Below are 25,112 nucleotides of genomic sequence, written 5' to 3' on the forward strand. Positions count from 1 at the left end.
TGCTCCAGGGCAATCATCGGCTCAATGGCTGCACTCTCCCTGGGATGTGCCACTATTTCTTCAGGCTCCTGGTCCCCTCCATCATTCAAGAGCAAGAATTTTTCAGAAAAAATCTACACAGTATTTTTCTCTGCAGCTCTGGCTTCTGGGATGTGCTTAGGTTTCCTTCCTATTAAAAAAACAGGGAGGAGAGGGGATCCTTGCTCTACACACGTGGTTGCAGCCCTATGTACCTCCAAGCATGGAAGCATCTAGCCTAAAGGCTGCAAGAGAGAAGCACATGTTCTATAACAATTTTAATAAATTTAAAACTTTAAAATAAATTGTAAAAATTATAGAAATTTTGGTTTTTAAAAAACACTATAAGCACTATTCTGTGTTCAGTTGTATTGCTACATGCAGCCTTATAGACAGGGGAGCCCCTTAGTGTCTGACAGAGTAAGAAACTGGAAGTGTTGCCAGCCAGTTAATAGTAGGTTGGAATTTCATTCATCCCTAGTTTTCTTGAGGGCAACATGGGCTTGTAAATAACTATAGCTTGAGAAACATCAATATTTCTATCAACTGCTTCTGACCAAGAATTCAAACCACAAACCCCAAATACAGATATTCCTAATTTCCTGCTACAAGAGGTGAGTGGACTGTCTATGTCACAGATCAATAACCAGCAGAGGCATCTTTAAAAGCAGTAGTGCTAAGTGAATCTTTCCCTACTTCACATGGTGTCTTGACAACAGTTTTGTGGTAATCTGGCATTTACTGAAGGCTGGGTGATTCCCCTCCCCCTGCCAGAACAGATTTCAGTCTTCTTTGATTTTCCATGCATGAGTGGCCAGGCTGAATGAGCAGATCTGTTATCAGCTGCAAGGAGTCTGGGCTTACAGCTGTTGACTGATAATAACTCTCTGCAAGCCCCTCTCCAGTGCACCAGGTCTTGCTTCTCTTTGCTCATGCTCCTCAGAGATCCTAGGCTCAAGTTTTGCTTGAAGGAACCTCTACCCTGGCACTTGCTCCTCTCAGCTGCTTCCCCACTCCTGTACAACAGAGACAGGGCTCAATGGTGCACAAAGCACCGGGCTGCAGTGCTGGATTTTGCCAGGTGAAGACATGGAAGAGTTTTGTGTCCTAAGGCCATCAAAATATTTTTTGCTGACGAAAAATATCCATGATTTTGAATCTTGTGCCTTATTTTTAGCAAGAACAGTGACTACACACAACTAATAAAGCAATCAATAATACAGTTTACACTGCCAACATCTCCAGCAGAAGAGCACTGTGTTTCAGATGTGCAGCCCATGACTTCTCTGAGACAATGCATTGCCTTGGTGGTTTGATTTCCCACATTTAAAAGTCTGTATTTCCAAAACAAAGATCAAGGGAGCAATTCTCTGAGAGAAAGTGCAGTGGTAGGAAACATCTTGCTCACATACACAAAGCCAAAGCATTTGTTTTGTGTCAGGGGAATACTTGTCAGCAGAGACCCTAGAGATGGTAAATTGAATTTTCTGTTCTGCATATACTAATGGGAACTCAGTGTTAAGTCCAATAGTGCTCCAAGATGGCATGAGGTTGAAAAGCAAGTTGTTAACAGGGAGACGGGCTGAGGGTGCTTTCCCTTTAGAAACATGCTTTTGCATTTTCCTTCCAGACTTGGAGGATTAGGGTGATAAAGCGATAGGATTTGCCAGGAGTATTCTAGCTGACTAATGCATGGAAACAATGCAGATTGCTCTTATCCTGTTTGTGAATTAATCACCAAGGTTTCTTTTTTCTTTTTTTTATTGCCCTATGAAATGGTTGGGAACTCTGCTGGTAAAGAAAATTATGCCAGTAATTTTCCCAGAACTGAAGTTACCTATATAACCTTTATACTCAACTTTTGGCACAAAGAAGAACAAATCTTGACCTGGCCTTTGGCATACTTGAAAAGTTAGTACTTCAAGGCCACCATTTCAACTGCATTTTAGTAGTCAAGGTGACAATGAAAAATGAAATTATCAATTGCACAACATAACATAGACAGTAAGTCACAGAAAGGCTATTTCTAGATTTCAAAATAGTTCTTTAAAAACAAGAAGTGAAAGTGGTGTGCTGACCTTTTCGACAAAGTTCAAATTACACACTACAGGTAAAAATGTTCACTATAAAAAAAAATTTGACCTGGTCTTACTGAATCCAATAAAATTTCCATAAGATTCAGGAGGAATGGAAGAATTCTCTTAGCTGTTCCCCTCTATAAATTTGATTGTCTTTGTTCAGTGGATTAGAGCTGATGATTTGCACTTTGTTTCTCCTTTACTTCAGGTTCCATCTCTGAAGCACAAAATACTCCTGCTGTATTGGAGTTGGCAATTGTTTACTTCATAAGGAAAAACCCACACTGATTGTCCAAAACGAAAGCATTGTCAACCTGGTACAAACCTATTCTGCAATCAGCATAGGTAAAAATATTTCTTTTTAAATGCTATTCCATAAGGGATCAGGTCTGTAACACATAGCTGCAGAGATGAGACAGGATGAGCAGAGATCCAACATGTGCTGAGAAAAGGGGACATCTGCTTGCTAAGCTGCAGCCAGGTCTTCCCACTATCCCGTCTCAGTTGTGCTGCTCTGAAGATCATGCCTTGAGAAAAGCTTCCCATGCTGGTTTAGCAGCATTTCTTGGACTGTTCACCCAACATAAATCCCTAACTTGCTTGTCAGGAGAAAGGCAACTGAAATTAGAGGAATACTGAGAGCCTCAGACCACCTACACTGCAATCAGCAATGCCTGCACAAATAGGGTGATGCAGCTTCTGAGACCCTGCACAGCCACCAACACCAGTGAGAAAGTTTTCTGATTTACAGTCTTCATTCCAACCTTGGAGCTTGGCCAATGGCCATCATATCCAACAAGTTTGCTTCCAGCCAGGTGTTGCTTTCACAGCTCTCCTGTGCTGCAAGAGCTGTCTAGTGCAAAGCTGACTGAATATTTTTTATTTCTTCATAGATAAGGTTTTCCACTCCAGCGATATTTATATCATGATCTTCTTGCTTTTCTATTTACAGCCCCATGCTTTGTTCTTACATAGCATCTGCAAGGCATTGACATCCAGAGCTTTGCACAGGAAAGACCCCTCATGATCCATCTGTCTCTTGAGTGCTGTCCTGCAGCTCAATGGGGCCTTTGTGGGTAACATCAGCTGGAGAATACCAGAGAGCCTTGGACTGTAAGTGTTTAACACATCACAGTCCAGAGGACAGCTTTTTCTAGTTCACTCTGAGACAGCAGTGATTTTTGTGAACAAAAAATGCTTCTCTGCATAGCAGAGGCTGCTCCAGTTTCCACTGTTGCATTCAGATTTGTGAGAACTTCTCTGCTGCCCATCACCAGTGCTGGAAGCGACATCAGTTTTGGGGTTGTCATTGAACACCAGGTAACATATAAAGAGTGGGAAGAATACTTGTTTTTTCTATCATCTGACCCTTGACCCTCACTAAAAGAACCATAAGTGGCAAATAAATGCACCCAATGTGTTACACTCAAGCCAGAAGCAGCATCACAGGTACCAGATAAGCACTGCTTGTGAATAAGGCATCCATTATATTCAACCTCATGATGCTGTGGTTAGATATCATAAATAATGGACCTAAATTCAGTTTCCTTTACATTGCTCTAGTTCGTGTACCAAGCCTGTTTCCTTCTTGACTTGACCATTGTTTAATCATTTCAATCTTTACAAAGAAATTTTTACATATTATACACAGGCACAGCACATAAGTATAAATGAAAACATAGGGGTTTCTGAAGCCAAACCCCACAATTCTATCTGCTCTTAGGATATCTTTTCTTCATGCCTCAAATTCTTCATACCCTTCCCCTAGTATCTCCTATCCATGAACTTTGCAGGTGCTAACAACAGCTGGACAGCCACCACAGGCATATTTCACAACATCTGTCATCACTGCTCCAAACTTTTTCAGAGGGGATTGTTGATGAAGCTGCAAGTCCTTTTCAAGATGACCAAGAAATATTATGGCCCTCTTTGTATCCTTCAGCCTCAAGGAACTTCTTTGGTAAGAGCCCAACTACAGGGAGGTCTGCAGTCCCTGAGAAAGCCTTGAAAGCTTTAGTCTGAGAAAGCTTAAGAAAGCAATATTGTTTCCAAAGGAAAGTGCAAGCACATAGCTGGCTGATGCCTTTGTGGCATCATTGCCCTAAAAAGAGAGACACCACAGATCACTCAACATTTCTGTTCCCTGCAAACACTGACATACTGAGGGTGGTTTCTTCGTCTGGAGTGAAAACTAATGGCTTTGATATGCTATACCAAAGGAAGACACTGCTTGTTTTTCATGTGAGAAACATTTAAATTTTATTTCCATATAATGCAGAGTTCTACCATGACTTCTGGAGTTCCCGAACACCTCAGGAAAACCTGCAATACCCCAGATGCTCCCATGCAACCCCTCCAAGTCAGAAGGGATTCACAGCAGTCCCTGCCCCAGGGACTGGGGACTGTCCCATGCACACCACAAGCATGCCACCCCATCCCTACTGTGAATAGAGGCCTTGAGCAGTTTTTCCAGTCTAAAGAATCTATAGGCATTTCCACATAGCAAATAGTCCAGCCCAAAGGATAGAGAGTCCTGTGGCTTTACAACATTCCAGAGAGCTTTCAAGAGCACAGCAGAGAGGTGTTCATATCCTGCTGATTCAGGGCCACAGAAGGCAAGGGCTGCCATGGGTTATCTCTGCTTCACCCCATACAGAAACCCAAGGACTCATAACTTCCTATAGTAATAGAAAATGGGATTTCCAAACTGCTTGTCCAGGAGAACAAACTTTCTTCTTTGGGAGACACAGGCTGCATTGCTGGTTCAGTCCTCATGGATGCATGAAAGGACTCAAAAGGTGTCTCTGTATTCCTCCCCTTGTGCCTCAACAGCAACTGGAATTTGTTCCAGGGGGCTGCACCTGCAGCAGAGCTACCACCTCTCAGGAGGATTTTCTGTCAAGCTTTCATCCTACTGGTGCTAACAAGGAGATAGTAACCTTCTTTTCGGTAGCAGATTGGATGATGACTGTTAAAAATATGTTGGGGCAGGGGGAATTCAGCCAATGTCAAACTGGCTCAGTGCATGAGAGCTAAATTGAAGCTATCAGTCACATACTATTCTAATTCTTAAATCAATTATGAGTTTTTTTGGTTTTTTTTCAGCAGGCCACTTCATACATTTTGGGGTCAATTCAAATCTTATTTTTGACACTAGTGGCAAGACAGATAGATCAAGTACCACTCTCCTGTTAGCAGAATCAAGGACCATACATACTGTCTCCTAAACATAGCACTGAACTTTCCCCCTAGACCTCCATGGTTCAGTTAAATAGAATAAACAAATAAGGATCTTTTAGCTGACTAACTCAAAAGTATTTTTTCATTGCAATAAAAATATGCTGAGCAAGTACTGGAAACATAGAGGAAGTTTTTCCAGAGCAAGGTCTACATGTATATTTCATCTTTTGTTTGACAGAGATAGGCAATTTAAAAGAACCCTATGGCAGTGCAGCATACAAGAGAGGAGCTTCATCTGTCATTGATCTCAGCTGTCTCTCCTTGCACCTCTGTCATCAGTCACAGCATTCACACTACAGGAGTAAACACCCACAGACTTGGCTCAACATTCGTCCTGCCCCTCGACCTGCTCTATGCTAATGTTGCCCTCCTGCTAATTCAATGATCTCATTCTCTGTGCCAGGACAGGGTTAGGGTTAGGGTTAGGGTTGCTCAGAGTACTCCATGCTCAGAGTACTAACTTCACAGTGTCCACAAATCCAGTGAGGCATTGCTGGAGGACACCAGCTGCTTTCAAGAGCCAAGAACTCAACAGGAGAAATTTTGCTTCAAACAACAGGGACCAAGGTCATGCTTACCTAAATGCTGGGGAACAAATGGTTTGGGACAAGGAGGAGGGATTGGGACAACGCTATTCTTGCACATGCCACCAAGTCATGTCTCCCAGTGCAGGCAGGCTGCAGAGCAGCAAGTATTGATGTGGTCCAACTAGGACACCTGACTCTGACTCCTGCACTATGCTAAAATCACCCTTTTCACATTCCAGAGAGTTTTGTATGTGTCTTGAATGTAGAGGCATTTTAACACACTCCTTTCTGTTATTCACAGTATCACATGAGCCTCACAAGCTCTTGACATTTTACTGTGATTCCTGTTGGAATCAGCATCGTCACACATGTGCCATACAGAGCAAGGGACCCCTGCTACAACTCTGCCATGTAAAAAGCAAAGCTAATTACAAGGCACAGGGGATAAAGCCTTGCAAATGTACTGGTCTTTATTCCAGCTTTAGAAAGAAAAAAGTTGCTTCAGATACTACTGAATTCTTATGAATGAGCTAACAGGCTGCAGGAAAACATCTCCTCAGTAATTCTTGATCCTTTAACTTATATGCCTGGTGCCTACTTGTAGGCATAAAACCAAAGAAGAAGTTAGTACATTCAAAAAGAAGACCAGTTTTCTAGTTAAATCACAGTAACACCAAAAACCTGAAAACAAGCTTCAAAGGGAGTAAGGAAAATACAGTCCAGAAGTGAGAAGTACCACAAAATGCCAAGTTATATCTTACAAAGCACTAACCAGAAGTCTTTAAACCTTCAGACGCCAGCTTATCCAACATACCATTCTGCTCTTCTCAACCCAGGATATGCAAGGATACTTAAGGAATGCAAGCCAGATGTTTATGCTTTTTTCAAATTTAAGCCTTTCTGAAACATTAAGCCAGTGAGATGGGTAGAGTTTTTCAGACACCAGACACCAGCCTGTTAATTACAAAGCAGATAGGCTTGTCTGGCTGCACTGGGAAAAGTGGGGAGCAACCACTCATGCTAAAGAATACTGACATAGAAAGTTCAGAAGGTAGAAGCACTTGACAATATTTTTCCTTCTGTGCTTGACTTCTAAATTGGATTGCAGTCCTCCATCTTCCCATCCAGGGAAGATCTTGTTCCCAAGTTAATTCTGGTAAGTTAAGTTCTGCTGCAATTCCCAGCTGGTGTGGTCCACAGAGGAACCACAGTGTCTATCAGCCATTGAGGCAAATGTGTTTCCAGAGGGATGCTGAGAAGGTGGTTAATCTGAAATTCATATTCCAACACTGTGCCCGAGTTTGACTTATTTCTGGGCTCACAGATGCGTACAAGCCAAAAAAAATAAAGAGCCAATGAAAATAATTACTGTCATTATTTCTTGGCAACCACTTCCCAATGTATATAATTTGGCACATTTTTGTATGGTACATGCCTGCAGATAGTTTCAGAGGTATTGGTGGTGTTTGGATATGTGGAAGTGTTTGGATATGTGGAAGTAAACCAGATGCTTTGGCTTGGCCCCAGGTTCAGGTTTTTCCCCAAGTTGCCCATTTCTAGTAAAAGTTGTTAGCAAAAGGGTGTTGGTGATCTTACTGTGACAAGCACAACAGAAGTGGACTACACTCCAAAATACAGAAACCTCCTTAGGACAATGTTCTCCACTGACTGAAGCTGTAGGTTCACCTCAGCGCTGCTTTGGATCCATTTCTATCACAATTGAACCATGGGTACAGAAGCTGAGCACAGTCTCCCCCTTTTCTTTTGTCTTTGAAGAGGCGCCACTCCAGCACAATCCTTCCTGATGGAAGCATGCTGGAGGCAGCTCTCCTCCAGAGCCCAGTCCCTGCCTTCCCTCCCAGTGCATGGAGGGAGACAGACAGACACTGCATGGCTGAGCGTGTATGCTTTCAGACTGGGAGTCCAGAACCGCCCTTTTCAGTGTTACAATGATCTTCTAGCTACTGAACACCCAAGATACTCAAATTACTGCTCTATCCATTTTCCTTCCCTCCTTTCATCTGAGCCCTCTACTCCTTGAGGGATCACAGTTCCTGCTAGAGGCTCTATGTGCTCTGGTAATGCAAAAACAAAAAAACAAAGAAGAAGAAAAAAAACATGAAAAACTTTTAAAAAAAGATCAAATCAAACACCAACTACAACAATAAGAAAGAATAAAACACAAAAAAGTTTCAAGATTTTTTTTCTATTACCTCCCCTACTGTCCATTGAGGAAGGAAAGCCCTTTTCCCACTAGGCAGGTAATCCACAGCAAGGTAACTGAGAATACAAAGTGCTAACAACACATGTAGTTAGCGCGAGTTTGGGGGTTTTGGGTGGTGGGGATTTTTTGCTGGATTTTTGGGGGGCTTTTTTTTTGGAAAGGTTAAAACCACACTATTATTTTTCTTTCTCATAATAATCACTGTAATAAGAGCACAGCTCAGAAAATACTGAATTGGCATTTCTAAAGCCTCTTGGCTTCTCCATTTTGCACAAGAAGAGCTATCTTCTTGGCATTGGCCTAGACAGCACAAAGACATAGTATGTGTTGCATCACAAGCTAATAGCCAGAAGAGCAACATTTATATTACTTTATATGAATGAGACATGAAGAAAAATTAAGTGTCTTACGGATAACTCAACAAGCTATTCATCTAACTGGGCCTTAATTTATTTGATCTATAATAACAAAGTATTTCCTCCTTTATAATTTCATTCTTTAAATTCACCAGATGACAGAAGAATATTGTAAGCAGAAATTCTGTACTACAAACCACATTCCAGTGGTATTGAGAAATCACTTTCTTGTGGTGGAACTAGAAGCCTGTTCTTGGAGCTGTGAGGATTTCTATTTCTCTGATAGCTTTCTGTGTGGTTGAGATGTAGTGTACACTACAGAACAGGCCTTATTTTGGATGCCAATGAACCTCATGGGTAGTAAATCTTTTTTCTTCAGCAATTAAATTTCAGACTTTAATCTTTCATTCTCTTCATAGAAGTGGTTTCCTGGATCAGGCTGAAAGCCAGAAAATAATCTGCAAAACAAAGGTTGCCCCCAGCTCTAAACTACATTTAATATTTCTCTTTTACTGCAATCATCCCTGCTGCTTTCTTTTTAAATCTTTTTTTTTTCTTTCCTCACTGTAATGTAAGAGATCAACTCTCACAGCTGGGAAAGAGAGAACAAGTTTTGAGACATGCTGTCTTAAGAGACCTACACACACCAAATCTTGCCCTTTCTATTATTCATTGAGGCAAAAGAGATAAAGCTGGAAGAGATATTCCCAGTCCTCAATGCCTTACCGCTACCCTCAAAATCTCAGTTACCAACAACATTAATCTAGAAGTCCATGTCCATCACTACTTTACTCTGTCTAGCCTCTCCTTTCATATCTAGAGGAAAAAACCCACCAAATGCTGGCATTCCAATTTGCCCCTTCTATCTGTAAAGATTATTTATAAAAAAGAAAACTGCAAAGGTAATAACATCTCTATTAACTAGAGGGTCCTGAAACCCTTTATTTAAGCAGTTAAATGAGCTAGAATACCAGAAAGTACTCGTCCTGTAAGACACCAGTGCTCACTATTAAGCCTACATTCTTTATCTGTACTGAGCAGAGGCAGACATTCATTACCAGTGGTCTTGCCACCTCCAGGCTGGGCTCTTTCCATTACAAGGTGTCTGACAGGAACGTATTTTGAAATAACACAGAAGACTGGACTGGATTGAGACATGCATAGAACTGTGAACCTGAAACCTGCCAGAGAGTTTGGATGTCCAGTAGCACATTTTGCATCAGCACGGGCATCTCTGCCTATCAACAGGGAAAAGAGTTTCTGGTTATGGTGATTGGTTCTTAGCTGGACAGCCTCAGAGACAGTAATGAGACTTAATGGAGGGTGTCATAGCACTCAAGCTCTCTACTAAAAGTTGAAAAGGAATATTACACATACCATAAAATGCATTATATATTCCATCAATGTCCTGCACAAAATAAATACTTCTTTCTCCCTTCATTATTTTTAGAAACACCTAGAATGTTATGGGACTTGGCATTTGGAGAGGAATTTTCATTTAAAACACCACCTGTAAGATACAGCTGCTCTCAGACTGAATGCAAATCTCCCTTTTCAAGACTTCAGTGTTAGCTTCTACTCCTTTATACAGTTATGGGTTGGGTTTTTCCAGGTCTGATCATGTGAGTACTAAGCTGTACTTTCCCCTTCTGCTTCCATGGTACAATAAACCTAGAATGATTTGTGGTTGTTCAGTGCTTAAATCTGATCCTGCAGACCTTTAAGATCTTGTTTGAGCCTTTCACCCTGGGATGATAAAAGATGTCCAGGATTATTTAGTCCATATAAATAACCTGCAATTCTTCTTTATGGCCTCTTGTGCAGCCACACAAAGTATGGGTCTATATTTTGTCCAGTATCACACAAGGACAAGATTAACAGTCCTGCACCCACTGTGGACTAACAAAAATCCTAAGACACATTTCAAAACAACAGTAGGAAAAAGCCTACCCTCTCTGGTGCCCTTCCCAGACTATCCAGAAGCAGTTGCTGTGTCAACATCTTTCTTTGCCAAGTATTAGTTTATGCAAAATATTTTTATGACTGAAAACCAGGAAGATGATGGAATTACTTCCTAAATCAGAGCCAGGGCGTATCTCATCATACTTGTTTAAAGTCAGTGAAGGGTACCTGTTAGCACTATTGATTGGATGGGCTACTTAATGAAGGAGGTGGCAGAATAAGCTCAGAAGGCTTAATTTATCACAAGAACAACCTGTTGACCTCAAAAACTCAGCCACTGACAGAAAAGAATTGTCATATTTGCTTAATAATTTCAGAAAAATAAATAGCTGTCTTGAGCTCTCTCAGGTCTAAGAAACTGAGCAAGAGGCCACTGAGCAGACAAACTCTTTGTTCAAGAGACAAACATAACACCTTTCAATTTGCTGTGCTCCTACAAACTGGAGCCAGGGCATGATGTAATACTGAGTTATCAATTTGCTTGACACAAAAGACACAGAGAGGACAGTGAGAACTGCAGACTGAGTGTGTTTTAAGAGAAGCTGTTTCAAGAAGGAGATGTTTCCAAAGAGGTCAAAAAAGTAATTGGGCAGTAATACAATTGTGTGAGATTATATTAAAGCCTATGGTTATTCATTTTATTACATTTAGCTGCAAGCCACAGAACCAACGATCTATCCAGGTTGAAGTTCATTTTGTTAAGTTTAGAAATATACAGAAAATGAACATTTCACTGCCACCTTTGGCTTTCCTACCTAGGGCAGAGTTCAAGACACTCTAGACTAGGTTTCAAAGCTATTGAGCCTTCAGGAATAGTAGATCCCTAAACACACTGAAAACCCAAAGCAGCGCTACTCCAGTGTTAAGTGCTAGTTTAAACACAGACTCTTCCTACATCCCTGAAAGATTGCTGTGTTTTCACAAATGCTGGAGCTCTCAGAGAACTGCTGGGGTGTGCTCCTGCAAGCTTCAAGCCTAAAACATGCCCACATACACTTGGCAGGAGAGTGCACTAACTCCTGTAGAAGAGCTTCACAAAATTCATCAGATAGCCCAAGTCTAGGTTTCTAATACTTCTGATCCCTGGCACTGAACTATTTAATGGCCAGCACATGTGACCCATTTCACTACTAACTACTAGTACAGCCTCTCCCTGAAGCAAAACAAAAAGGAAAGTGATGGGAAGAATTGTGCTTAACTAAATTAACTACAAGTTAGAAGGAGTTATATTTAATGGCTGGTGCTTCTGCTGCTTGGCTGCACTAAATATTCAACATATTTGTAGAAACCAAAGCAAGATGTAAAATGTGACTCCATATCTCTATAAAAGTTTAACTCCAGATTAATCCAAACTTCATTTTCAAACATGTTTTCACCTATTCATTTATGATTGCATATCAGAACCATCTGCACCTCCTAAATTCTTATATTAAGAAGGAAGGCTTGGATTAAGTGTGAGTTTCTTCAACTATATGTGCTTTTGAGCATTGCATTCACTAGAGGTTCTTCAAAGCTAATTAATTCCTTGACTTAATGGATTGGCTATGGCTTGAACCTCAAAGCAAAAGAGGAGCTAACAGCTTATTTCCCCATTGATTAAATACACAGCTATTTCTTCGTACAGCAGGAGGTTCATCTTGGGAAGTCTTTGCCCAAATCATGTGAAAGGGCATCAGCCAGCCACTGCCTGAGACAACTTATGGTCTACCATGGTACCTGCCTTCAGCCCAGCAACGAGGAAAGCCAAACCACAAGTTATCCTGCCTGCATGAGCCTGGCAGAATGTACTGGGGAGGAAGATTCTGCTCTAATTCTTCCAAATCTCACTTCCTCTTATACAGAAGGCGAAGGACAGAGTTCATGCCAGAATTGAACTATTCTTATGCTGTTCTGAAGCACCACACTTCCCATCTCAAAGCACCAGGTGTAGGTGGTACAGATCACGTGACAATACCCAAACATCTCAACAACCTGTTCTGCTTTGACTGCAGGGGGCTGATAACTGCTCTGCAAATACTCACTGCCTGGGGCAATCAACACATTTACCTGCCCCAAGACAATATCAGAAGTTACTCCCCAGAGGAGGCAGTAAACACACCTGCATACTTGCAATGGTTACCTAAGTTGTTGTGCTGTCTGAGAGCGCTATTAGTTGCTATAGAAAAGCCCTAACAAAATCCACAGCTGGTAAAAGCCTAGTGAAATCACCTGGCAGAGATTTACTAGAGTGATACTTTGCTTTTTGCTTCAGTGCTTTTCCCATATAATTTGCAAGGGAGTGTTATTTCTGTTACAGATGTCTTGATTGTAGCTGTGCTTGTGTATCCTGTCACCCCCGAAGGATTTGGCCACAAGGAGGGTCAATTCTCCAAAATCCCAAACAAACTATATGGTTATACTGACAAACTTTCTAGAAGCCCTAATGAGGCCAAACCTGCAGGTGCTGATGGGGAACACCTCACAGTCCTGACCACTGAACTCAGTGGAGCACAGACAACTGACAGGTAGCGTGGCCAAAGAACCAGCATCACAATGGGCTCTGCTCTATCCTACCATTGAAATTACATGGATTTACTCAGAAAATACTTGTTTCAGGTGGTATCATTGCAAAGAAACAAAGTGGTGGATATGATAGATCAAGACAGAGATTAAAGAGCAAAAGTTTTAATATGATCACTTCTCGCCTCAGCCAGAATGCTAAAGCTAAATCTTATTTCCATGGAGGGTTTTTATTTTACTCCCCTCACAATCCCTCTTGTCCTCTAAAACCCACATACATGCCATTAGGCAATAAGCTTAGGGATATCAAACAACAGGCAATTAATGTTAACAACCGACTCAGTCTTCCTTTTCTTTCAGCAGTAGTTTGTGGTCTTATTGAGCAGACTTTAGAAGAGAAATAGAAGAAATTGAATGCATAGCAGCTAGCAAAAAATAATACACCTCCAAAAGTGTAAAAAACCAGAAGCTGGCTGTGACTGCAGAACCTATACTCAACATGTATTCAATGCTTTACCACTCATAGGCACTTTCACTCACTGCCAGCAAGGAGTAGAATGGCAGTAGACATTTGCCAGCTTCCATATGTGTCTCCTGTTTACTCTTAACTTAGTACCTTTTTCTTGTAAGCCATCACGTCAAATGCCAGGACTTTGACATTGAGCTGTGGCTCAGTATTCCAGACCTCAACAACCACGTCCAAGAAAGAATCGCTTTTACAAGGCTGTGCAAGATTATTTTCTTCTTTAAGGGTACCATCTAGAGTTAGGAAATGGCTATGCTGTCTGTTGGTACACAAGATAGTCTAAAATTGTTATCAAAAAGTAGAAAGTAGCTACTGGAAATTATTTGTCGTTATTAGACCCAGCAAATTTTCAGTGATCTACATTCTAACAAGACAGCAATAATTCTGATATAGTCTGAAAAATTAGAAATCTCTACAGACTACAGAGTTTTGTTTTCTAACCCAATGGATAAGATGTAACAGCAATGTTTTTAACAAAAACACTGAAAACCAGTGCTGGAGTTTCAGGAAGGCATTATGCATTGTAATGAAAATATTTTGTCAAAATTTTCAGTCATCCTATTGCTTTTTTTCATAGGGAGCCAGTTATTACAAAGCATCTTGTTCATCTGAAGAAGATGCTTTTCCGCCCCCAAAGGCTTTGTCTGTAAATAACCAGGAATAGTTGGTACTCCAAATGATGACGTACAAATTAGTACTTTCTATCTGGCATACATGCAACATCATTTAAAAAATAAAGGCTAGAGAACATGCTTAGCAAACCAGCAGGCATCCAAAATTCCCATCCTCACGGAATTCAACCAAGCATCTCTAATGTTTTCTCTCATCACTCAAGAGGGGCACGTGAACACTTCTCTCAAAATATTTGCTACAACAACAAGAAGAGCATTCACCTTCTGCTCCTGATGGGTGGTGATTTACAAGGCCAGAATGATAGTCTCGTTACCCCGTGTAGAGACAGGCTCTGTGTTTAGGCTTGTACCAGGCTGAGCTCCAAGACTCCAAGAGGACTTTCAGCTCCCTGCACAATGGGAGGTCGAAACCTGAACCAAATAGTGGCTGTTCCTGGCAAGAAAGCACTGAACTACACAGGGGAAATAGGTTATAAAGAATAATCATCAAGTGGGTGCATGGTGTTTTCAAACCAGCATTTTAAATGTTGTTCTTTGAACCTGGAAGTCAACCTGAAACAAAAGTGCATGCTGAGCGACACTCTGCAAACAGGCTGGGATTCATAAGTTACCCAAACCCTGTCACCAGGGCCATCAAATTTGATGTTCTGGGAATAAGAGCTAGGCAAGAATCGCTCTACTTGTGCAATGATTTAAAGACAACAAGCAGCACATTCAAGCAGCTCTCCTGAACCCTGATGTTGCACACAGAAGTACAGCACCAGCAAAACATTTATGCTTGTGTTTCAGGGAGGCAAGTCCTGTATACACACACCAATTGAAAAATAACAGCATGTCTCTGGAAAGGACTCGTGCTAAGGGAAAACCTTTTCTCTCAGAGATCAGTCCTTGATTCTCCTTTCCCCCCAACAGAAAAGTCAGCCAACTGTTTGGTGTGAAAACAAATTCTCCCAGTGTGGCCACAAGCTGAGCTAACACAAGAAACATTTCCTCTTGCCCAGCTTCTGCAGATGATGGGACTTGGTCCCAGGGCATTGTATTTAGTTTCAGTCTAGAGCTACAGATCAGCCTGAGGCTGAGAATCCCACCCTTGCCCTGCTATGAAGGAAACAGTGTTGAAAGGAAAGCATTTGCCTCCAAGAGGGAGGATTATTTTTAAGGACTAAGCATTTAGCTGTTTAGGGTACAAACCAAGCCAAGGAGTTTAGCCAGAAGTCAACTAGGGGAATAACACACAATTTCTCTCTGTATAATATAATGGTTTTCTTAAGGAAGTTAGAAGAGGAGAAGCAATTTGGTGGTATTCTAAAAAGAGGCAGCTCATATTTTAACAGAGTAATTCATATCTGATGAAGTGTATATGCATTTATTTACCTTTGTCTTGGTACATAGGTCAAATCCATCTGGGCAGTGGTTCTGCTCTGAAACAACAAACTGTGGTGCACACACACACAGACTCACACTAATTTTATGAAACAGTCACCAAATTTTGGCCAGATATGAGCTGTATTCAAAGAGACTCAATTTAATGCTATTGCTTCAAAACCAAAGCTAGGACCCCATTCTTCAGTGTCCAGATAACATCACCTAAAAAGAACATGTGGTACTTCCACAGCGTTGCTATGCAAAGGGACACTGATCCACAGCTACGGACAGCCAGATCCTCTCCCCCACACAAAGCTAGAGCATCAATTCTTGCATATGACCCTGTTACCGGGGAGAAAAACAAAAAAAAGAAAACCCATGTCAAAACATCCAACTCCCCTTTCCCCAGCCTTTTCACTTTAGAAGCAAAACTTACAATGAGTTTGAAGATTTACATTAACCTTGTGAAGCTTTCTGGGAACTTTAAAGCACCATGGCTCTGACACAAAAAGTGCTCAGATTATATAAACCCAAAATTTGGACGGTATTAAATGCCTAACAGGATACTCAAGAATGTCTGACTGTGTTACTCCTACACTACAGTCACCACTGTAACCACAGCTTGGTGCAGGGGTACTTCAACATAAAATTCAGCTGAGTAACAGAATTTCAGCATTTGGACTTTGCTGAGGTTTGACCTAAACTCTGCTGGTTCCTGGATAGGCAGCTTACAGTTCAAGAACAGCTGCCATCTACTTCAAACACGGCAGCTGTTACAATCTAAGAATAACATAGATGGGTCTCAACCCAATTTCTATGAAGCTTTGAAGTCCAGCTTTGAGATCCAACTGGGAAAAGAATTGGCTCTGAGAAGAAGGATTATTTCTGAGTACAAAACTTTTAGCTGCTAAGAGTACAAAATGTCCAGCAATCTACACAGATCTATGTGCTGAACTAGGAGAATAACATCCAACATCAGGAAGCAACATAGGCTACCCATCTTTACAGTAAAGCTTTGGAACATCTACTGAGCAAGCCTACATTCAAACTTTTTGAGGGTCAGACACCAAACTGCATAACCCTTCCTATGTGTTAGTTGAGTCAAAGAAGCAGAAAAAATAATTAAGAATGGAGAAAAAGTAATGGGCCTTGTGCTTTCATTAAATCTAGGCACTTAATTTTTTTTCTTTCCACTTTCTTTCAAATAGCTAAGAGTTCCTCTCCCAGTGTCCTGGGACATGTGGTGGGAAAAATGGGACAAATCAATTCACACCTCTAAAATTATGCTACTGTACCCAACACCCACATACAGAGACTCACTGGACCAAATCAAGGGGCCCTGTTAGTGCTGGGATTTGCAGGCAGAAATCTTCATCGCTCATTCTCCTGGCACCAGGCAGGAGCCTGGAGCTTTCAGAAGTTTATTATTCCTGTTCCACAGTACAGAGTGTTTCACTGATGTATTGAAACAACCTCCAGTTAAAAAACAAAACAAATAACCAGATACATGCTTATCACTGGCAGGGGTGTGATGTCAAACAAACACCAGCCAGCTCTGTGGGAAGGCCCAAGCCTGCAAAAGTCAATGGAAAGGAAGGAGGGAACCACTCAGCCAGTGCAGCACAGGCAACACAACTCCCAGGAGAGGAGGCAGCCCAAAGAGAGCTCACTAAAGACATATTTGAGCAGCTAGCACTACTGAACCAAAGTGAATGGTCCCCAGCACAGCTTTGTAAGCTGTTCTTTCCCAGGTATGAAGTTTTCACTAGCTACTCAAGGCATCAAGATGGGATGAGAGGTAAATATCCAGATGCCTTCAAGAGGTCTCAACAAGTGATTCTGGCTTAGGGATGCTGGCATCTCTTTTCTCCTTTCTCAGCTTCAAAGGTGATTTTCCCTCTTTTTCTTCACTGAAACTTTCACTCCCTTTTCTCCTATCAGCATCCATGAAGGCAAATCAGTTTTTCACTTACCTTTCAGCCACAGATTGCTTGCCTTGTAGTCGTACCAGTCCACCCAAAACACAGGAACAGCATCCATTACAAGATGGATCTAGCTATTTCCACCTATCCTTTTTACACATCACACCTGTATTTTTCTGCTGGTTCAGGGAGCTTCAACAAGCTCAAAATTTGTATTTACCAACACAGTCCTTAAGGACAAGGAACTTCCTAGCTACTCACTGTTCATACTTACACTAACTCAGACCAAACTGACCCAACAGCCCACTGCTGCAAACTGAAGAACACTAAACCTTCTCCCAACAGCCCCTCAAGGCTCACAGCCCTTCCCTGGGCACCTGCTGAGCCTGTGCTAATTCACAGCAGCTGCAGCTTGGAACCACCTCTCTCCCAGCTGATGCTGCTTCAAATCAGCTCGTACTGAGACAGCAGGACTTAGGAGATGGCATTAGTTTTTCTGATGAGTAGTTCCTCTTCTGAGGAAAAACACATGGCGTCTACTTTAAAATGGCTTTTCCCTGATTTGCTAGGAAAAAAAGACTAAAAATCCTGCAGTATGGGGATCCTTGAAGGGAATCCAAGCAAGCACCAGTTCCTGCCCTAGGACAACTTGGTGTTCCCCTTTAATGGGAGCACCGTGTGGAAGGAACTACTGCCTTTCCTTACAAAGCACTAAGACAAAAGATCCCAAAGCCTCTCTTTTTCCCAAAAGAAAGGGTTGTCTTCTTAAACAACCACTCAGAGGTAAGGACACCCAAAATCTATCTGAAATGAAGAAAAAAGTTAAATCTCCAGACAGGTATTTGTTTCTCACTGAAGTCAGCAGGATCTAAATGTACAAGTTTCTCTGAAGCTGACTAACAGGATGACAAAGCCCAGAAACACAAACCCTTGAAAGCCTTGTGGTAGAGTTTGGATCTGTGTTTGTAAAGCAGCACATACTTGCACTGCCCTGAGCATTGCCCAGCCACAAGGCTGTTATGCAGCTGCCAGCACAGTGCTCTAATAAACTGGAGTTTTGAAATTTCCTTAGATAAAAATTGGGCCACAGCTAAGGGACATCATCAGAAGTTTTGCTTAGCAAGAATCTGGCTGACTGGCATTTAATAATGGATGATTAGAAAAGCATTGCTGCATTTCAACAGTTTGAATAGAGCCACTAAAGTCCCAGGGAGAGCAATTCAAGTTTGTGTGAACCAGTACCAAAGGAAAACAATTTTCATGAGCTGAGGATTGACCAGTCAGCTTTCATGTACAGTATGAAGATTTACATTTGCCATGGTGGATAATGATTGAGAGAAGAAATTCTCTGAGTACTGAGAAGTTACCTTTCACTTCTGTTTTAACAACTATTTTATTTATCCAAGATTACTTGTGGGAAAAATTAATGGTTAGTCAAATACATATTACTTAGTTGCAAAAATAATAAAGAACTTTTTAAAAGGAGAGAAATGAGAGTACCAAATTGACTTGAATTTATTTGACTTGAATATTCATCTCATATGGGAAGGCAAATGACTATTTATATACTGTAAAGTCAAGTGTCTAGCAACCAAAATAATGTCATCAAAAAGCCATCAGGAGAAAAGGTCTTATTATTTGAATAGATTTTTTTCCTTCTGTGGTTCTTTCTTCTTTCAGTCTAAATAAACACTTGGGCTGCAGCCATATTTCATCTGTTGGAAGTTTGGGGAGGTGGCAGGCTCCTATGTTAAAAGAGAAACTAAATTTTTCTCTTGGTAAGCAGCAAGAGTAGGGCCCTAAGGAATTGAGGGAGAGGCTTCACAGCCCAACATAATCACCCATTCAGACTGATTAAGATGAGACACTGTGGGAAAGCCATTTCCAATGCTCTCCAGATGCAGCCAGAGCAATAGCAAAGCAAGTAATGGTAAGTGCACTGCCCAAAGGAGCACAGAACTCAAGAAAACAGTGTCCAAGGGAACACCACCTGAAATTCCGTTAGCTGAGGCATCTCCAGCTCTTCTCTGGAAATCAATTAACCACCAATACAAAATGTTTGCCTACACATGCTTTAGGCAGCCACTTGGTTCTGCAAAGTCTCCATCTGTGAGATGTAGATCTGTCTCTTTTCACTCCCTGTCTCTTTTCATTGCAGCAACAATTAGAGGCACTCCAAAATTAAAGAAGGATTGGCCTCTAGCCCTTCTGGGAAGTGTTTGCACACTCAGCTTCAGAGGAGCAGTGAGCACCAACAGAGAAGTACAGGAGAACTGGGAGGTCTGCAGGACTGTGACTTCCCAGCCTGGCTGGGCTGCAGCTCCAAGGTGCCCAGGACATCACCTGGGAGATGCTGCTGGCAAGCTTTGGCAAAACAACCACAACTGCCACATTTTCTTGTGATTCAAGACTAACCCAGCTGGCACCACTCATGCCAGCCAAAACCTTGCTGCAACCTAGCTTAGGTTTCAGGTGAATGAGAGCTTGGGTTCTTAGAGCTGTTGTGAATTTTTGTGTAAGATGACACTTGGGGATTGTAGAACAAATGGCATTTTTCTTATTGAAATTCCTTCTTAATTAAAAAATTTCAAAAGGAGTTTTCCCTTCTAGTGTCAGCTAGATATAAATGTTGTGAAACAAACCCTTCCAGACCTCTAAGCAAGAGTGATTGCTTCTGGGCTTCAGAGCAAGCCTGAAACTGGATCCAGACCAGTACTTGCAGACATACTTTTTCATTTTTAAGACTGATTGCCCAATGGCTCTCACATTCCTCCCAGTGGCCAGTCCATTGTTTCTGAGCATCCTCAGTAAAGCTGCTGTAAATAATTTACACAACCCTCAGCAAACCAAGGCTGAGATGGTACCACTAGGGCCACATGAACCTCTCAAGCTATAGCTGTATTACTTTGCACACGATGTGAAATGAAAAATAAAGCCCTGAGCATTCCAGTCATACCAAGTGCGCTCCCGATAGCACTTTTAAACAAATCTCCACTGTTTCAGGGACAGAGCAGAACTGGAGTCTGTCTGCTTCGATTTAAATCTGTCCCTGAATGATGTCCATGAGTTAACAGGGAGAATTACAAGGGAAGGAACAAATAAACATTACTAAAAGAAAAAGAAAACCAGACTTTTTAAACACTCAGATGCCTGCATAGTTCCCAGGCTAAGCAGGGAATGTGTGTAATTCATGTGTTAAGAAAATACCCCAATCTTCTCAACAGTGCACAAGATCTAGCAGCTCTGAGACAGCTCTGTAACCTATCTGGGAATCAGGTATGGATTTACAGGGGTGAGGGGAGGGAGAGAGGAGAGCCCTGACTTGTTCCTGTGACCTGTGCCCTGCTGGGCACGTGGTCTCAGGCCATAAAACAGGGCTGTTGTAGGCACACCACCCACCACATGTGGGCTGTCCTACAGGTTTTCCTCCCCAGAAAGGTGAGAAATCACCCTGCAAAGTGGTTTTGTTTGTCAGCAGGAGCAATACACCTGGTGGTGTGGTCAAGTGTGAAGAGCTTTAGATACTGTACATGAAGGAGAGGTCTGGCTGTTACTGGTTTTTAAGACCATTTCTGCCTCTGTTTTCTGCTGCAGTCAAGGGAAAAAGTTGTGTCTTTTGGACGTACGTACGTCAGCTAAAGCCATTCCTGTTTTAGGACAATGGCCCCATGAACCTCTGTTTGTGTCCACACTTATGCTGCTGCAGGACAAACAGAAAGTCCATGTAAACCCTCTCTCCAGCAGGAGCCCAAGTCTGCAGCCACCAATCACAGGCTGGTGTTAATGTACAGTGCTGAAACATAGCAAGTCCCCAACAAGTGACAGTAGGTCACTTGAATGGTATCTAACTTGTCCCACAAAAAGCCATCTAGGTTCCCATTTGGCCCAGATATTGTATTTATGTGGTTCAAATTTATGCCCACGTTTAATGCAGGAATGTTAGAGATTGAGTGTCATTTGTGTTTGTACTTCTAATAGCTATGTAAAAAATATTAGACAAAGACAATAAAAGGAAAAGCTTTCCCCTGTCTCTCTCCTCAAACTCCTTTTCAGCTTAACCCAATTTTCCAAGTCACTTAAAGGCCTTTAAATAAAATGAAATCCTAACGATGTCGCTGCCATGAATAATTAATTGTACCAGTACAATCTCTCAAACAAAATCCATTCTCATTAGATTATAGGTTTTCTCAAGACACACGAGTTCATTATGGCATTTTTACATCCTTCTTGTCTCTTACGTTTCTTTGGCTTTCCTTATCTGTGTCTTTTCTTATTTGTGTCTGAGACACAGGACTCCATCACCTCGGGAGCCTCCAAAGTAACATTTCAATACCCAGGGAAAAGAGCTCTATACAACCAGGCACATGGTGGCAGGAGTTTGAGAGCCCTGTCTGCAACTTCTGTGCAGCCCAGTGGGGTGGGGACACTCCTGTTTCCAGAATACAAAGACTATTGGAAAGGTTTACCCCTCCCTGCTAAAAGCTCTAAACTGTGAACATTTTAAGCAGTATGGTTCAAGTTTAGTGCTAAATCTTTGTCAAAGCTATTATCAGTGGTTTTAAGATAGAGGACATTAAAGAGCATTATGATTTTGATATTAATAACCAGTCATCCACCTTTTTCTACCCAGCTAAGGCTAATGGGTGAATTAAGGATAGAGGATCACAAGCATTGCACATAAGAAGTGATTTGTCTATGAACATTTTGGTAGGCAAAAACTTACAAGACACTGAGAGCTGCATTTATTCAAAGACCAAGGAAACTATTTTAAAGTATAATAGGAGTCATTCACAGTATCCTTAGTAATAGCCTTTGCCACAAGGAATAAATCTTCTGATCAGACATGACCCAATTTAAACTGCTGGCATCCAATATGTTTTTTTCTTAAGCCTCCAAAAGTCCAGTGGAATTTTCTTCTTTTGAAAGTGACAATAGTATAAGGAATGAAGTCTTCAAAGCAACTATTATTAATTTTTTGGAAGAGGCATAAAAATAAAGTCCAGCTCACTAAGAGTCTTCAGGAATCTGATTTTATTTTTCACAGAGGCAAGCATTACTTTCAGTGCTGAGGACAGATTTCAAGTCTGATAACTACACTTCATCTCCTACATATGCCCTGAGAGTTCTGTGGAATTTGAATCATAAAATGGTTTGGGTTGGAAGAGACCTCAAAGGTGACCTAGTTCCAGCCCCCTGCCATGGGCAGGGACACCTTCCACTAGACCATGTTGCTCAAAGCCCCATCCAACCTGACTTTGAACACAGCCAGGGACGGGGCATCCATCTACCACTTCTCCAGACACAGCAAAGAATTTCCTTCTCATATCTAAGGAAAACTATTCTCAGATTAAAGCCATTCCCCCTTGTCCCATTGCTGCATGTCCCTGTAAAAAGTCCCTCTCCAGCTCTCTTGTTGGTCTGGTCCCTTTTAGGTACTGGAAAGCTGCTCCAAGGCTCCCCAGAGCCTTCTCTTCTCCAGGCTGAGCAATCACAGCTCTCTGTGCTGTCATCATAGGAGAGGTGCTCCAGCCCTCCAATCATCTCTGTAGAGGTCCTCCTCTGGACCTGTTCCAAAAGATCCATGACATTCCTGTGCTGAGGACCCCAGAGCCAGATTCTGTACTCCAGGTGGGCTCTCACAAAAGCAGAGTAGAAAAGAAATATCACATCTCTGGACCTGCTGGTATGGCATTGCAGCATCAATACATTATAGTCCCACTAATTTGGATGCTTCCTCACAAAATGCAAGCATAGTTCCTGAAAAGAACATGCTGGTAACAGGGTGCTGGATCAGAGACTGAAAGAGAGCTCCCCTATAAGAGGATTTCTTGAGCACCACCTTACACCTACCTGTGGTCTTTGCCCCCATCACTCTTCTTGGGAAGATACCACTTCCATGGTTAGTAATTTTATCCTGGCCCAAATTTACTCTTGGAAATTACAACCATTTCTCTTTAGGTCAGTTTTGTCCTTCACGCCAAAGAGCTGCTCTTCCTGACAGAGTTTATCGCCTTGATGTGTTCATAGGCAACATTCATCATTCATCAGTTTTCACCTTCTTAGATGATTTAAATTCTCCTGGTCATCCTGGTGTCTCTTTCCTGCACACCACTCCACTGTGGAGATTATCTGTGGTGAAAATGAGAGAGTGGAGCTACACACTGCAGTGTACATTAACCTCTTGAACAGTGAGTTAGTAATTGCTACCCTTCTGCCAATTCCTCATTTGAGGTACCTGAAAACATCAGGATTGTAGATTTTTTTTTTTCTGCTTACTTTGTATCTATAATTCCCTGTAAACATCTGATCATGCACCATGTCCTACATACTCCTCCTTTGCCATTTCCAAGTGCTATGCTTTTGATTTGTAATTCTTGTTGTCACCATCCTCTTCACACTGCTGGTGCCTCATAACTTCATGTCAGTACCAAGTTTCACTGGCACTCCAGAGCCTGGTCACAGACCACAGAGTTGCCCTGGCTAGGAGGACTGTGACCAGGACACTTAACCTACCACTGGAAAAGCCCACAGGGAAGGGATGTTACCCGATTACCATCTCATCTGCCATTAGAAACACTGCGAGTTTTTATGCAAGATCATTAACTGAACTATTCAGTATGAATTCTTCTCCTCAGGGTATGTTTAAAACATGTCTCCAGCCCTGTAATCCCCCTGTCAGCAAAGCTTCCCATTATCTTTTCTTTATCTAGCTTTTGTATTTGTCCCTATCTTAACCATCTAAACTAATAAATTGTCTCAAAGGACCGTAAAATCTGCTCTGCCAGACACAAAGTTTCATGTTCCAATTGCCTCTCCTTACAAAGATTTTGTCTATTCAAAGTCAAGGCAAGTTCTGTACTTCTGATGTCAGCAGCTCTGAGACACCTCTAACAACAAATCCTTTAGCTCATTAGTTCCCCTTGATCTGCTCATTCCTACTCACGAAGTTTGCTCTACTGAAATAAAGCACCTTAGTGTTATTTATCAATCTTTTGATTTAAAACAACTCCATGGGCATTCAGTCAATCCAAGCAGTTTGGTTTGATTCTGACAATCACTTCTTTGCTGCTGGAGTCTGTAGCACTGATATCAGACTCCCATTATGACTAGTGAAGAAATATGCAAATTACTGGGCACAAGACTGTCTGGATCCTACCAGTCCTAGGTACTGTCTTCCCACCTCGATTTTACAGATGAAATTTAATTATAAAAACCCACCCATTTGTAAATCTAAGGCTGAGTATCTGCAAGCAGGACTCAAAGCATTATACCAGCAGATTTTTTCTTTCACCATTCTTCCCATAAATTTTTAATCCAAAGTGTGTTCATTTGACTAGTGTTAAGCCCTTCTCCTTCTTTGTCATACTGGGAAAAGAGAATTATGATCACCTTTAGCTTTATTAATCTGTCCTGAATAGTGCACCTCTTTGAACACCTGATTTTCTTTCATGATCTCTGTTCCCAAAGTGTCAACCTGGCTTCCTTGCAATCCCACTGAGGTCCTTCACCAGTAGTTCACATGACTTTATTGTGTTAATTACACATTTGTGTTAATACCCTGCTGTCCTTGACATGGCAGTTGTCTTCTTAAAAACACTGAAATGTTTGCATATTTCTACATTATACTGCATATACATATGCCCAGGTGGAAAATCTGACTGTCTAGGACCCATAACTCCTCTTCTACACAAAAACCATCTTGTAGCAGATTCTGTATGTGAACAGGCTGTACCAGCTGAGCAGCAGCTCCTTGGTTATACATG

At 41.6% G+C, this 25,112-nt stretch overlaps 1 long non-coding RNA gene across 1 annotated transcript in view; it reads right to left on the bottom strand.

The window, feature by feature from the left end:
• LOC135443139 (uncharacterized) overlaps nucleotides 1-17,670 on the bottom strand; it is a 67,035-nt gene extending 49,365 nt beyond the window's left edge. The window contains exon 1 of the long non-coding RNA XR_010438833.1: nucleotides 17,401-17,670. This is a non-coding gene — a long non-coding RNA (uncharacterized LOC135443139). The remainder of the gene's footprint in view (nucleotides 1-17,400) is intronic.
• Nucleotides 17,671-25,112: the final 7,442 nt, after the last annotated feature.

This window comes from Zonotrichia leucophrys, chromosome 2 (assembly GCF_028769735.1).
Source record: "Zonotrichia leucophrys gambelii isolate GWCS_2022_RI chromosome 2, RI_Zleu_2.0, whole genome shotgun sequence".
NCBI lineage: Eukaryota > Metazoa > Chordata > Aves > Passeriformes > Passerellidae > Zonotrichia > Zonotrichia leucophrys.